Consider the following 14,978-nt stretch of genomic DNA (forward strand, 5'->3'; position numbering starts at 1 on the left):
CTCCTTCAGGAACCTAAAGGACATTAATGTTGACACTCTCCGCTCCGAAATTTCCTATATCCCAATCCCGGATTTTCTTCCTAACCCCGAAGATCTCACAGCTCTTTACAACACTGGTCTAAACAATATCCTGAACTCTCTTGCCCCACTGAAAACTCGGACTGTTTCTTTTTCATCATCTGCACCTTGGTTCACCCCTGAACTCCGGACATTGAAATCTAAAGGACGACAACTGGAACGGCTCTACAAAAAAACTGGACTCACAATTCACAAAAACATCTACAATACCCACATTCTCCAGTACAAAGACGCCATTGCACACCGTAAATCTGCTTATTACTCTGGACTCATCACATCCAACAAAGGAAACACAAAATCACTTTTTTCATTACTCAATAAGATCCTCCAGCCTCCCCACTCTTTACCCCCCCCCCCCCCCCACTTTTACTCAACTGACACCTGTAACTCACTGATGGTATTTTTCAATGACAAAATTAACTCCATTCATCAGCACCTCTGTTCACAACCGCCTCCTCTCCCCACATCCGAACCCTTTCTCTACAGTCAGCCTTTTTCCTCTTTTCAACTCCCCACCGCATCTGAAATATCTGACATCATCCACAAATCCAAGCCCTCCACATGCCAGCTGGACCCCATCCCCACAATCCTGGTCAAATCCTGCCTCTCCTCTCTGCTTCCTCTCATCTCTGCCATTATCCACCGGTACTACCGGTGTCTACCGGTACTGTCCCCCCAGCTTTCAAAAACGCTGCCGTCACCCCAATCCTGAAAAAAACTGGTTCAGATCCCAACAACTTCAATAACCTCCGCCCTATCTCCAACTTACCTTTCATTTCCAAAATTCTTGAAAAAATAGTCTCCTCCCAACTTCACGCACATCTCACCCTTAACAATCTGTATGAACCCTTCCAGTCCGGCTTCCGTCCCCGTCACAGCACTGAAACTGCACTCATCAAAATCACCAATGATCTCCTCACTGCAGCTGACACCAGTTCACTTTCTATTCTCATCCTCCTTGACCTGAGTGCGGCCTTTGACACCATCTCACACCCCATCCTCCTCAGTAGACTCTCCGAAATTGGCATCTCCCACACCCCCCTCCACTGGTTCCATTCTTATCTCACAGACCGCACTCAGTTTATTCAGCTTAAATCTTTCTCCTCCGACCCCTCCCCAGTCACCACCAACATTCATTTTCACTGCTTCGCGGATGACACCCAGCTCTACCTCTCTTCCAAACCCAACTCTACACTCCCACCCCCCTCCCTCACCTCCTGTCTCTCTGAAATAAAATCATGGTTCACCTCCAACTTTCTGAAACTTAACAGCAATAAAACTGAATTCTTACTCATTGGCACCAAATCCACCCTATCTAAAGTTGACTCCTTCTCTCTCTCCATCGACAGCTCCTTAGTCTCCCCCTCCCCGCAGGTCAAGAGTCTGGGTGTCATCCTCGACAGCACTCTATCTTTCCAATCCCACATCAATAATGTCACCAGGTCAGCTTACTTTCATCTGCGCTCCATTAATCGTCTACTCCCCTCCCTCACCCCCCACACCACCGCCATCCTCGTCCATAGCCTTGTCACTTCCCACATTGACTATTGTAACGCTCTCCTCTTCGGCCTCCCTCACAAATCCCTCCATAAACTTCAACTGGTTCAGAACTCTGCTGCCTGGATCATCACCAGGACCCCCTCATTCCACCACATCACCCCCATCCTGCAGCAACTCCACTGGCTCCCCGTGACACAAAGAATTAACTACAAAATCCTTCTGTACACCTACAAGTCCATCCATAACCTTGCCCCCCCTTACCTCTCTGACCTCATCCACATTCTTAAGCCATCCACTGTTCCCTCTGCACGCCTTAGCAGTATGGGGAGCAGAGCTTTCAGCCGCTCTGCTCCCCAACTCTGGAACTCATTGCCACCAGACCTCCGTAACTCTGCCACCCTTCCCATTTTCAAATCTAAACTCAAAACCCATCTGTTTAAACTTGCCTATTCCCTTTAACAGCTTCACATGGTCCCCCTTCTCCCGATTTATTGTATGCTCTTATTTATTGTTTGTTGTCTTTTATCTTGTATTTTATATTGGTGTTTTTATCTCCTGTACAGCGACCTTGGGTGTCCTGAAAGGCGCTTTTAAATAAAATGTATTATTATTATTATTATTATTATCCACGGTTACCACTGATTTGTAGAGTAAGTCAATAAGTCATCATACTCTTACTGTTAAAGGAAGACACAGTCCAAACACTCGATTGCTGCAAGGCAAGTAGGTTCCACCAAGACTTGAACTTGGATCACTGGATTCAGAGTCCAGAGTGCTAACCATTACACCATGGAACCCTTTGTTTTAGATGTGACTGGCACCTTCTGGCGTAACAATGGAGGCTTTGCAAACCAGGACACCAACTTTCCTCTTTGATGAGCACAAAGTATTTTTGGGTACAATCCAGGGGTCTTGTGCTCTCACGGAAATGGCTGTCCTTTTCCAACAGGAGTTGAGATGAAATGTATTCAAATAGACAAACTGCATTGATCACTCAATCAGAATTTCTCAGTTTGCCAATTTCAGACTGCGTGACAAAGACTCAAGTCCAACTCCATCGACAGGGAAGCAGAGGTCCTTCAGACAAGACGGTATTGCCATTCTTTCCTGGAGACAGAACATAACAGACATAACATGAGCAAAGGGCTTGTCCTTCGAGCCGGACTTGAACCAGCTACCTAAGGATGCCAGCTTGAACCACTTCAGTACGCCACTCTTCCAACTGAGCTATCAAAGGTCTTGCTGTTTTGAGGCTAGTGAGTACGACCAAGCGTTCGACGTTGAGGTTGTGGCTGAGAATGCCACTATTGACAGAATTTGGATTAGATAATCAAGTCTTGTGGTGGAGAGTCTCAGGTGGAGAGTCTCAGGTCGAGAGGTGTGACGTTTCTGATCGAATTCAGAGGTCATCAGTTGGTCCTGAAAACGGTCTTGGCACTTTTTTTCACGATGAAAGGTATGAAAACAGCCCTGTTGCATTGGCCGGGAATCGGACGCGGGTCTACCACGTGGATCGATCCTGGACTCATTTCCGATCGTAACATCGCTTTTACAAAAGGCAAAGAACTCCTAAAAGACTGTGGGCATTGATCCCACAGTAAGACAAGACAAGGTGATACCTATGGCTGTATTTGGCCTAGCTATCGGGCTTGGGGCCTGGTCTAGTGGCTAGGATTCGGCGCGTTCACTGCTGCGGCCTGGGTTCGATTCCCGGTCAGGAAATTGACATTTGGCTAGGTTTTGACTGGAGATAGAGTCGCCAGATCGTCAACCTCCCACCTGGAGGCGAACTCGTCGCCCACAGTACCGAGGCCATGTCGGCAAAGACGGCAGTACATGGCACAGACACAGCTTCACTCTTCCCCCACTTTAGGCCCCGACTGAAAAAGCAGAACCCCCCATCGCAGCTAAAATAGCCCACTTGGGAGAGCATTGGACTGGAGTTCTAAAGGTCCTCACAATAAACCTCACTCCTCCTGATGGTCGTTACGTCTTTCAATAATGGGGTGTTAAAATGTGGATTGTCAAAAGGAACAAAGACAATCCATCTGCAACCTGGTCAACGGACACGTAAACAGTGCAGGTACCCTGCTTTGTGCGGCTCCTTTTCAGTGTCCTCCATTGTCAGCGAACCTCACAAGGTCACAGTTTTTTCCTGATCAGGGCACCGTTTTAGGTTGTGTGGATGAGTGGTCTAAAGCACCAGATGAAGGCTCCTTTTGCTCAGCGGGCACTGGTTGAAATCCCACAGCTGGCATTTTCCTGGTCAGGTCCATTATCCACGACTGGAATGATTTGGCAGCAAAGGACTGTCAGATTGTACAACACACCCGAGCACCTCATGAGCAGAGTTCCGGGCAAGAACCAAAAACTCTGACTCGAAGGTGCTGATTGCTGCTCCCAGTTGCTTCTAATTCGTCTGCGAGCAAAAATTGAATTTTAGAGTCTGGTTAATTGAAAAGATTTGCTAGCTAGCCAGGAGTTGAAACTTGAATCTTCTGAGATGAGTTATCCTTTGCCCCACTATTCGTACAACAAAAGGACCTGTCATTTAAGGTTAGCTTCTGGATTGTCACTGTTTCGCCAAGACTACAATTGGGTTGAGAGAAAAGTACTTTTTAGACAAGACAATAACAAAAGCAACACACACCTGCCATGACCCAGGGTTGGTGCGGACACAACAATGAGTACGAACCATGATATGATTACAGCTGTCTAACCCGTAGACAACTTGTCATCCACTGCGCCACTAGCCATTCAACAAAATAACCTGGAGTTTAAGGTTGGGTTCTAATTAGGCTACCACAGTTTCTGCATTACCAAACACTAACTCAGATGTTGGGACTCATTTTCAGTCAACAAGACCATGTCAACTAAGGTCCTGCAGGAGATGAGGTGACCGAGAGGTTAAGGTGCTGGACTGCTAATCCATTGTGTTCTGCGTGCATGGGTTTGAATCCCATCCTCATGGGACTATACCAATGCAGTAGTTTTGACACCACCTGTGTTTTTCGGAAACATCATTAGAATGCAATTAATCAAAGTATCAGGTACGATGTTGGAGATGGAGAATGCTTTTTTAGCAGGAAAAAGACACAATATACCATTTGGAGAATGCAGGCATCGATTCCACTTCATCAATGAAATGTTTTCCGCATGTTGCACAATTTTCCACAGGAAAGAAATCTTGACGATGTATCACCAAAAGTGCTGCACCGCCCAATGTGGGGCTGAAACTAGTTAAGTAAACCTTTTGGACCTCGATGACCCATCAAGAAGTCAACCTTTGTTGGTTCAGAACAGGCACAGAACATCCCTGCCTCCCTCTGAATCTTGCAGGTCACTGGGAAGATATTCGGCTCGAAGGACCATTTGGTCCCGAACATGAAACTTTTGATCTGAGTGTCCGGGATTCAAGTCCCTGTTCAGGTGACCAGGTCTGAGGTCCACTTGCAAACGCCTCCTTTTGCCCTCAAAATACAAGGACAACAGGACAACACATTGGTACTTGGAAAATTCATGAGGAGCCTGGCTTTTAACTGGAACTGGAAAGACTTGCAGCCCCGCACTGAAGTGGGATTTGAACCCACGCCTCATTAGAGACTGCAACCTGAATGCAGCGCCTTCGACCGCTCGGCCATCCTTCTGTTACCTGAGAAAATAGGTCAGCTGTGGAATTGATCAAACATCAGGATGGCCACGTCAATAAAAACAGAACAAAAAATGTTATCGAGAGCAGCAAAAGGCCTGATTAGCTCAGTGGGTAGAGCTTGAGACTCTTAATCTCATGGTCGTGGGTTCGAGCCCCATGTTGGGCGATTTAGCAGTTTTATTGATACATCTGAAAGATATCTTTCCTGTTGAAAATTGTTCAACATGCTGAAAACATTTCATTCCAAATACATAAAAACAAGTCTTTTGACCAAAGGCCTGGGGGCTCACTTCGTAGGGCATCAGACTTTAAATCTGAGTGTTCAAGTCCCTTCAGAAATCAAGCACATGTCATTGTTCCTATTTGTCACCTTGACTTTTTTTGTAAAAGAAGGACTTGAAAGGCCATGTCTCCAGCCAGTTTCGAACTGGGGACCTTTTGCGTGTTAGGCAAACGTGATAACCACTACACTATGGAAACCCGAAAGTAGGGGCTTTTAAGGGGACTGGTGAAGTCACAAAGTAGTTGCCAAACAATGAAACATGACAATGTGTCCAAAGTGGGGGCAGATTGACAATTGTCCAAATGGACAAAGATGTCTCCTTTGTAGGGAAAATTGTTCCAGAAATAATGGGCTTTTCTTCAACAAAACAAGACATCACAATCGCGGCTTGAACACCTTAGCCACCCTCGGGGTCACTTTGATATCTCCGTGGACTCAACTTGTGCCCTTGGAGTCAATGGTTTGTAAATAGGCTTGTAACCTCCTCTAACCTTGTCTGGATGGCTGGATGTCTGGCCTTTTGAAGAATGAAGTTAAGGTCCTTTCAGCCAGCCAATAAGCATTTTCAAACTATTTGCCAAGTCACAAAATAAATAGGGATTGTTCTGAAAACCGGGCTTGAACCAGGGACCTTTAGAACTTCAGTCTTACGTTCTCCAAAATGAGTATTTCAGCTTCTTAGGTGGTGTTCTGCTTTTTCAGTCGTGGGTAAAAGTGGGGGCAGGGTGAAGCTGTGTCTGTGCCACGTATGTTGCTGTGTACCTGGTCCAGTGTGTTCTCATCTTGGGTTGGAATGTCCCCATGCTGGTAACGGGTGGAGAATACAGTCCGTTGATGAGGATAAGAGCTACAGAAAATGGGAAGGATTTCACTGGTTGAAGTCTCCAGCTACCATAAAAACGGTCATGGGCCACAAGCCTGTTCTGAATCCCGCTTTGGCCAATCGACACTACATCAACTCAGCAGCAGTCCTTGTTAGTATAGTGGCCAGTATCTCCGCCTGTCACATGGAAGATTGCGCGGTTTGATTCCCAGACGGGGAGTTCCTGTTTTGTATATCACGTTGAACCTTGAGCAGGGTTGCGGTTGCAACAACCAGTCCGGGAGAACAAGACCTCTATTCATCTTCTTCTCCAAGTGCTCAGCTGTGTTGTACAATCTGACAGTCCTTTGCTACCAAATCATTCCAGTCGTGGATAATGGACCTGACCAGGAAAATGACAGCTGTGGGATTTCAACCAGTGGCTCCTGAGCGAAAGGAGCCTTAATCTGGTTCTTTAGACCACTCATCCACACAACCCAAAACGGTGCCCTGATCAGGAAAAAACTGTGACCTTGTGAGGTTCGCTGACAACGGAGGACACTTAATGGAGCCACACAAAGGAGGGTACCTGCACTGTTTACGTGTCCGTTGACCAGGTTGCAGATGGATTGTCTTTGTTCTTTTTGAAAATTCACATTTTAACACCCCATTTATGAAAGACGTAAAGACCATCAGGAGGTACACCGGGATTCGATTGGCGGACTTGGAATTGTTTTTATGTGCAGTGACAGCAGTTCACAGATAGCGCTGAAAGATGACCCGAACCGTTCGACCGAGGACTAAGACAAATCCTATCTCCACTCAAAACCTAACCAAATGTCAGTTCCCTGACCGGGAATCGAACAACGGCTGCGGCGGTGAGAGCACCAAGTCCCAGCCACTAGACCACCAGGGACTGCATCATGGCTGCACTCTGATAGGTAGAGACTGTGTCGCTTTGACGTACTCCAGCAAAGGAACCAAAACAGTTCTGAGACTGGACCGTCTCTGCCAACGCTGCATCAGCAGGGGAATTAGCTCAAATGGTAGAGCGCTCGCTTAGCATGTGAGAGGTAGCGGGGTCAATGGCCGCATTTTCCATGAACTCATTTGTTTTTTTGATGAAATGTTCCCAAGTAGCGAATACTAATCCGGGCCTCAATCCTGATATCTAGGCCAAACACAGCCATCGGTATCACCCTAAACCCAGTCCTAACCTAAACCCAGTCCTAACTGCATTCTCCCCTCTAGCACCTTGTCTTGTTGTGGGATCAATGCCCGCAGTCTCCAAGGAGCTCTTTGCCTTTTGTAGAAGAGATGTTGGGATTGGATCTACCCCTTAGCATCTGACAAATACCCCAAACCAGGGGAATTACCTCAAATGGTAAAGTGCTTGCTTAGCATGCGAGAAGTAGCAGAGTTGATACCTGCATTCTCCAAGGAATCCTTTGTATTTTGTAAAAGAGATGTGGGATCGGAAATGAGTCCAGGATCTATCCCTCAGCGTCAGACAAATACACCAAACCTAATCCTGGCCGCGTTCTCTAGATTGGTCTCTTATCATGGAATAGTGAAGAAACCCAGTACGTGATTTATTGTTCTCAAGTAGCGCATCAAGGTGACCCCAACAATTCCACCGAGGGCTTGCAGAGATGAAGAGGCCCCAGTCCCGAAATGTCCACCCCCAAGATGGACTGAGGTCTTAAACTACCCGCATGGACAATCCAAATATCTTCTGGACAAAAAAAGTTTGTGGTCAGACAAGACAAAGGTTGAGCCGGTCACCTGAACATGAAACGTTTGATCTGAGTGTCCGGGATTCAAGTCCCTGTTCAGGTGACCAGGTCTGAGGTCCACTTGCAAACGCCTCCTTTTTGCCCTCAAAATACGAGGGCAACAGGACAATCCCTTGGTACTTTATGGAAACTACATGAGGAGCCTGGCTTTTAACTGGAACTGGAAAGACTTGTGGCCCCGCACACAAACCAAGTATCTTCTGATCAGCTGATCCTTAACATCAGCTGTCACAGACATTGGCGTCGTTTGGGGACCTCATCCTGATCCACGGTTACCACTGATTTGTAGAGTAAGTTTCAGGTTCAAACTCCCGTGACACTTGTAAAAACACTGAAATACAGAAATACAGAAGAGAAAGACAACAATATTCAAAGTTGCTCGCAGCGAGGAGAGTGAAACCACATACCCAGTGACATGCCGCTCCACTCTGAATATGCAGTTCACACTCCCCTCTTTTTATTCTCTTTCGGGGGTCCCTACTACATGGTCGTGCAACTCTAAGGGGGGGGGGGGGGGGGGGGGGTGGAGAAGGCAGTTGCACGAGCTGTATTTGTTTGTCTATGTATGTGTGTATGTGAGAGCAATTACTTTTAATGTTTTATGAGTTCTTATCTTAACACATTCTTGCAGGATTAACATGAGCATCTGCAGAGTCGCTGTTGGTGCATCCAAGCTCCTCCAGGACCTGGGGGTCGCTGAGGGTCTCTGATTAGGGTGAGGGGAACATTCCTTCTTCAGCACATTCAAACACTTTCTATTGTCTAAGCAAATGGATATAAGGGTGATAACTAACAAAATAATACCTGTATCTACATTTTATTCTAACACTCGCCCGATATGCGCTCCGCAGCGCCTTGTCATTCCAGCCGCTCTCTGTCGCTATCCAATCGACTCGACAACCGGCTGCGGGAGCGCAGCACACAGCAGAGGGCGGAGCCTCTCCGACCCACACGTCGGCTCCAAATCCCTCCTCCTGGGGCTCTTCCGGCACCACTCCTCCCTCCCTGCTCCAGCAGTGGAGCGCCGTCTGATGACGTCGGGAGTGTTGTCCCCATGCAACTGGGAGCCAGTTGCCTTTCGCGGAGAGGAGTCACCGTCCACGCCTGTGGCTGTGCCTGTACTGTGGGAGTCCTACACACAATTTCCCGCTGTCCAGTTCGCCCAGCACGCCAACGCTCTTCCTCCACCAGGGATATTCCCCAGCTGCTGGCACTGCCCGTTCCAACCACACCGGCTGCGTCATCCGCTTTGGTGGGCCGACTTCAGGTAGAAGGTACGATATCCTGGGCGGGGGAAGCTTCTCCTACCACAGCATTAATTGACTCTGGGGCGGACGAGAACTTCATTGATAGCGGGCTGGTCAGTTCTTTCAACATTCCTGCTGTTGAGCTTGTCATGCATTACGCATCAGACGCGCACCATATCCTTGGTGCTGTCGGGTAACCACCACAAGGTCACAATTTTTTTTCTTATGCCCTCTCGCTCAGCTCTGTTAGTACTCGGCCTCCCCTGGCATCCCGTGTGTGTGTTGTGATGTTTTGTCATTCAGCGCCACTTTGCAGTTTGTTAAAATTTGCTGCCAGCCAATCAGGATGCGACACAGACGTCAGACAAGTAAAGAGACTCGCCTGCCATTACCATTTACCATGATTACCATTACCATTACCATCGATCAGGGATGGCAACTGAATTAAGAATCAATGCCAGAAACCTGCAACAGGATTTCAGATAATGTTTTGATGCAGACTGGTCATGATGCCTCTGAAGTTCACCAAAGCAGACCTGACTTAAGGTGACTACACTTCCAAAGTTCCCAGTGATGACTGAACCTCTCGCTACTTGTGTTCCCCGAGAAACTCGGTCAGCTGTGGATTTGATCAAAAAGGCCAGGTTAAGCAGAAAAAGGCCTGCTCGCGGCAGACCGGGGTTCGATTCCCCGACGGGGAGTACCTCTTTTGTATGTCACAATGTCAACAAACAAACCCTTCTCATTAGAACAAAACCTCTCTTAATCTTCTTCTCAAGGTGTTCAGGTGTCTTGTACAATCCAACAGTCTTTTGCTGCCAAATCATTCCAGTCGTGGATAATGGAGCTGACCAGGAAAATGCCAGCTGTGGGATTTCAACCAGTGCCTCCTGAGCATAAGGAACCTTAATCTGGCGCTTTCGATCACTCATCCACCCAACCTAAAACGGTGCCCTGATCAGGAAAAAAAAACTGTGACCTTGTGAGGTTCACTGACAGAGGACACTCAAAAGGAGCTGCACAAAGCTGGGTACTTGTACAGATGTCAGCAGCAGAGTGGCGCAGCGGTAGCATGCTGGGCCCATAACCCAGAGGTCGATGGATCGAAACCATCCTCTGCTATGGCTGTACTCTTTACGTGTCCTTTGAAGAGCTTGCAGATGTATGGTCTTTGTTACTTAGCTGACCTGGTCCAGTAAAGAGTTCACGCTTCCTTTACTGCTGTTCTCGATGCATTTATTGCTCTTGAGTGCATTCACACGCCATTGCGGGACATTGAAGCATCGTGAAACACCGTAACTGTCCTCACTAGTCCATTGTCACTCTTATGGACTTGAAAAATCCCAGCCAGTTTCCATTCGTTTCGGGGAAGCTCCTCCTCTTTGACGATCACCACATCTCCAACTTGCATGTTTCTTCTTGGCGTATGCCATCTTTGTCTCAGAGCAGTGTTGGTCAGATACTCCTTCCACCATTTGATCCAGAACTATTCCGACAAATATTGCAATTATCTCCATCTCATTTTAGTATACAAGTCCATCCATCCATCCATTTTCCTCCGCTTATCCAGGTCCAGGTCGCGGGGGGCAGCAGTCTTAGTAGGGAAGCCCAGATTTCCCGGTCCCCGGCCACCTCCTCCATCTCCACCGGGAGGACACCAAGGTGTTCCCAGGCCAGCTGTGAGACATAATCCCTCCAGCGTGTCCTAGGGGGCCTTTTCCCGGCTGGGTATGCCCGGAACACCTCACCAGGGAGGCGTCCGGGAGGCATCCGGACTAGATGCCCGAGCCACCTCAACTGACTCCTCTCGATGTGAAGGAGAAGCGGCTCTACTCTGAGCCCTCCCGGATGACTGAGCTCCTCACCCTATCTCTTAGGGTGAGTCCAGCTACCCTACGGAGGAAACTCATTTCAGCCGCCTGTATCCGAGATGTCATTCTTTCGGTCATGACCCAAAGCTCATGACCATAGGTGAGGGTGGGAACATAGATCGACCGGTAAATTGAAAGCTTTTTTAACCACGACGGTCCGTTACAGCGACCGCATTACTGCCGAGGCTGCGCCGATCCGTCTGTCGACCTCACGCTCCCACTTTCCCTCACTCGTGATCATACCTAAGATACCTAAACTCCTCCACCTGGGGTAGGACCTCATTCCCAACCCGGAGGGAGCACTCCACCCTTTTACGACTGAGAACCACGGCCTCTGATTTGGAGGTACTGAGTCTCATCCCAGACGCTTCGCACTCAGATGCAAACCATAAGCGCTGAAGGTCACAGCCCGTAGAGGCCATAAGAACCACATCATCTGCAAATAGCAGAGATGAGATTCTAAGGCCCCTGAAACAGATTCCCTCAACACCTTGGCTGCGCCTAGAAATTCTGGGATGTCCATAAGTGCACTTGGCACCAGGACACCCTTGGCTGCAGGTCTATGATCGACTTTGCAGTGGTGTCATCAGACCTGCGTCCGCATGTTCTGGACAGGCGGGTGAAGAGAGGGGCTGAGCTGTCAACTGATCACCACCTGGTGATGAGTTGGATTAGATGGCGGGGGAGGATGCTGGACAGACCTGGTAGACCCAAACGAGTAGTGACGGTGTGCTGGGAACGTCTGGCAGAGTCTCCCGTTCGTCGAGTCTTCAACGCTCACCTCTGGCAGAGCTTCGCCTGCATCCCGGGGGAGGACCGGGATATTGAGTCCGAATGGGCCATATTCCGTGCCTCCATTGCTGAGGCGGCTGACCGGAGCTGCGGCCGCAAGGCGGTCGGTGCCAGTCGTGGCGGCAGGCCCCGAACCCGATGGTGGACACCAGAGGTCAGGGCCGCCATCAAGCTGAAGAAGGAGTCCTATCGAGCATTGATGGCTTGTGGGACTCCGGAAGCAGCTGACAGGTACTGTCAGGCCAAACGGTTCGCGGCTTCGGCGGTTGTCGAGGCAAAAACTCGGGTGTGGGAGGAATTCGGTGAGGCCATGGAGCACGACTTTTGGTCGGCCTCGAAGGGGTTCTGGCAAACCGTCCGGACCCTCCGAAAAGGGAAGCATTGCCCAGTCCACACTGTTTACAGTGGAGACGGGGCCTGCTGACCTCGACTGGGGATTTGTTTTGGTGAAGTAGGTGCAGACACATCTATTAAAAAATGAAAATACAAAATATACAGTATACAGTATAAATATATGTACACAGTCTGTTTTTTGTTTGTTGTTCCGGAACTGCAGTCTGATTGTTTTTCCTAAGAGTCCAAACTGAGCGTTAATTTAATGCATATAGAGTGTCAAAGTGGCAGGATGAGGCAGAGGTGGGGTGTGAACAGTGTCGGGGGGGGGGTTCCGGGACTTGTTGATGAGGCTGACAGCAGACGGGAAGAAACTGTTCTTGTGGCGTGAGGTTTTGGTCCTGATGGACCGCAGCAAAGAGACTGTGTCCGGGTTGAGAAGGATCGGCCACAATCCTTTTCTGCACGCCTTAGGGTCCTGGAGGCGTACAGATCCTGGAGGGATGGGAGATTGCAGGAGATGAGGATGGACTCAATGATGGAGCTGTAGAAGTGCACCAACATTGTCTTTGGCAGGAAGAATTTCTTCAGCTGCCATAGGAATGTAGGAAGTACATCCTCTGCTGTGCCTTCTTGATGAGGGAGCTGATGTTCGGCTCCCACTGGAGGTCCTGGGAGATGATGGTACCCAGGATGCGGAAGGACTCCACAATGTCAATCGTAGAGTCACAGAGGGTGATGGGGACAGGAGAGGCTGAGTTCTTCCTGTTGTCCACAACCATCACCACTGTTTTTAGGGTGTTGAGCTCCAGGTTGTTCAGGTTGCACCAAGTCACCAGATGGTCAACCTCTCACCTGTAGGCAAACTTGTCGCCGTCAGAGATGAGTCCGATGAGAGTGGTGTCGTCCGCAGACTTCGGGAGCTTGACAGACTGGTGACTGGAGGTGCAACTGTTTGTGTACAGGGAGAAGAGCAGAGGAGAAAGAACGCAGCCCTGGGGGGATCAGGTGCTGACGGTTTTTGTATCTGAGATGTGTTTCCCCAGCTTCACGCACTGTTTCCTGTCAGACAGGAAGTCTGTAATCCACCTGCAGGTGGAGTCAGGCACGCTCAGCTGGGAGAACTTCTCCTGGAGCAGAGTTGGGAGGATGGTGTTGAAGGCGGAGCTGAAGTCCACAAACAGGATCCTAGCATAGGTTCCTGCGGAGTCCAGGTGCTGGAGGACCAACACACCAAGGCAGCCGTCCGCAGCTGTCAAGTTCCTTCTTGCCTTGCGCATCCCCTGAACTTGAAAAAGGGGGTCTGAGTAGCCACACTGAGGAAAGACTGGATTCACTCGATGCTTTCGCTGTTTTTGGGTTTTATTTGGTGAGGCACAAGTCTTGTTGTGACAATGTACAGCACAGCACAGCACAGCGTAGTGTAGCACAGCAGTGTAGCACATAGTGCATAGGTGAAAACCTTCAAAAAAAAAAAGGGGAAAGTATAAGTATACACAATATACATATTTCTAAATATATATAATATGCTCAATAATATACATATGCAAGTATTTATATAAGATATAAATCATGTTCAGCAGTATATTAACCATTAAACATTTTAACAACGGTTGGAATAATTTTGTCCCCTTAACCTGCATTTACTAACTTATTCTTTACTTCATTATTTCGTTATTTTATTTGATCTATTTATTAAACCATTTGCATTGCCCCCATCTTGCGACGTAACTAAAATTATTATTATAAAAGCTCTAAATAATATAGGCCCACTGAAAAGAAATGAGCATAGCGCGTTCCTTCGATGCCCAAAGCTTGCTGATCAGCTCAATTGGTGCCAATTAAATGAACCACCGCGAGCCGCCGTGTGCACCTACGCGACACAGGCGATCGACGGTGTTCCAGACCCCACTTTCTAACTAATTGCACCGTGTTAATACTTTTAATCTAGTACCAATAACTAAAGTGAGGCGCGCGTCACCAGCGGCCGTCACATCCAAAAAAAAGCCGCACGTTAAACCACAGCGCTAATATTAAAAGGAATTTCTTACCGGCTGCCTCTTCAGTGTTGTATAGCTCCAGTTTGCGCAAGGTTTGGGGTGCAGTTCTGACTACCTTCTCGATACCACTTGTCTGCAGCCTTACCTGCTGAGAAAGGAAGTGCCCTAATGCAGACGCCCAGGTGCGCTTAAAACTGATTCCCACTTCCGGTTTAGATGTTCCCCACCTGATCTCCCGTGTTTAATTTAGTAAAATAAGGTGCTAATTGCAACGAAAATTTATTATTCCCTTAATGAGGGCCATGAAAAGTATTTTTTATTTTTATTTATCTTTTTATTTATTTTTTTCCTGTCTGCCTTATCTAAATTATTTTGGACAAGGGTTTGACTTGACAGCAGCGCCATTTTGGAAACACGTGGTGGCATGGGAATAAATGACTACATGGTAATCAGGTGGTTAGGTGTCAGTGTTTCCAGACACATGGGTTGTTTACATTGTCCACAGTAAGAGGGTGATTATTCACAACAGACATGGCTTCCCAAAGAAAGGTTCTCAAGGAACTGTCACTCAACCTGCCAGCACTGTTTGCTAGGACTGAAATGAGCACGCTTTTGATGGTTCTG

General features: G+C 48.1%; 2 non-coding genes across 2 annotated transcripts; both read right to left on the bottom strand.

Annotated features, from left to right (window-relative positions):
- Positions 1 to 2,303: 2,303 nt before the first annotated feature.
- trnaq-cug (transfer RNA glutamine (anticodon CUG)) lies at positions 2,304 to 2,375 on the bottom strand. The gene has a single exon. It is a non-coding gene; the product is annotated as a tRNA-Gln (tRNA).
- A 3,262-nt stretch (positions 2,376 to 5,637) lies between these two features.
- On the bottom strand, positions 5,638 to 5,710 carry trnav-aac (transfer RNA valine (anticodon AAC)). The gene has a single exon. It is a non-coding gene; the product is annotated as a tRNA-Val (tRNA).
- Positions 5,711 to 14,978: the final 9,268 nt, after the last annotated feature.

This window comes from Doryrhamphus excisus, unplaced genomic scaffold, assembly GCF_030265055.1.
Source record: "Doryrhamphus excisus isolate RoL2022-K1 unplaced genomic scaffold, RoL_Dexc_1.0 HiC_scaffold_25, whole genome shotgun sequence".
Taxonomy (NCBI): domain Eukaryota; kingdom Metazoa; phylum Chordata; class Actinopteri; order Syngnathiformes; family Syngnathidae; genus Doryrhamphus; species Doryrhamphus excisus.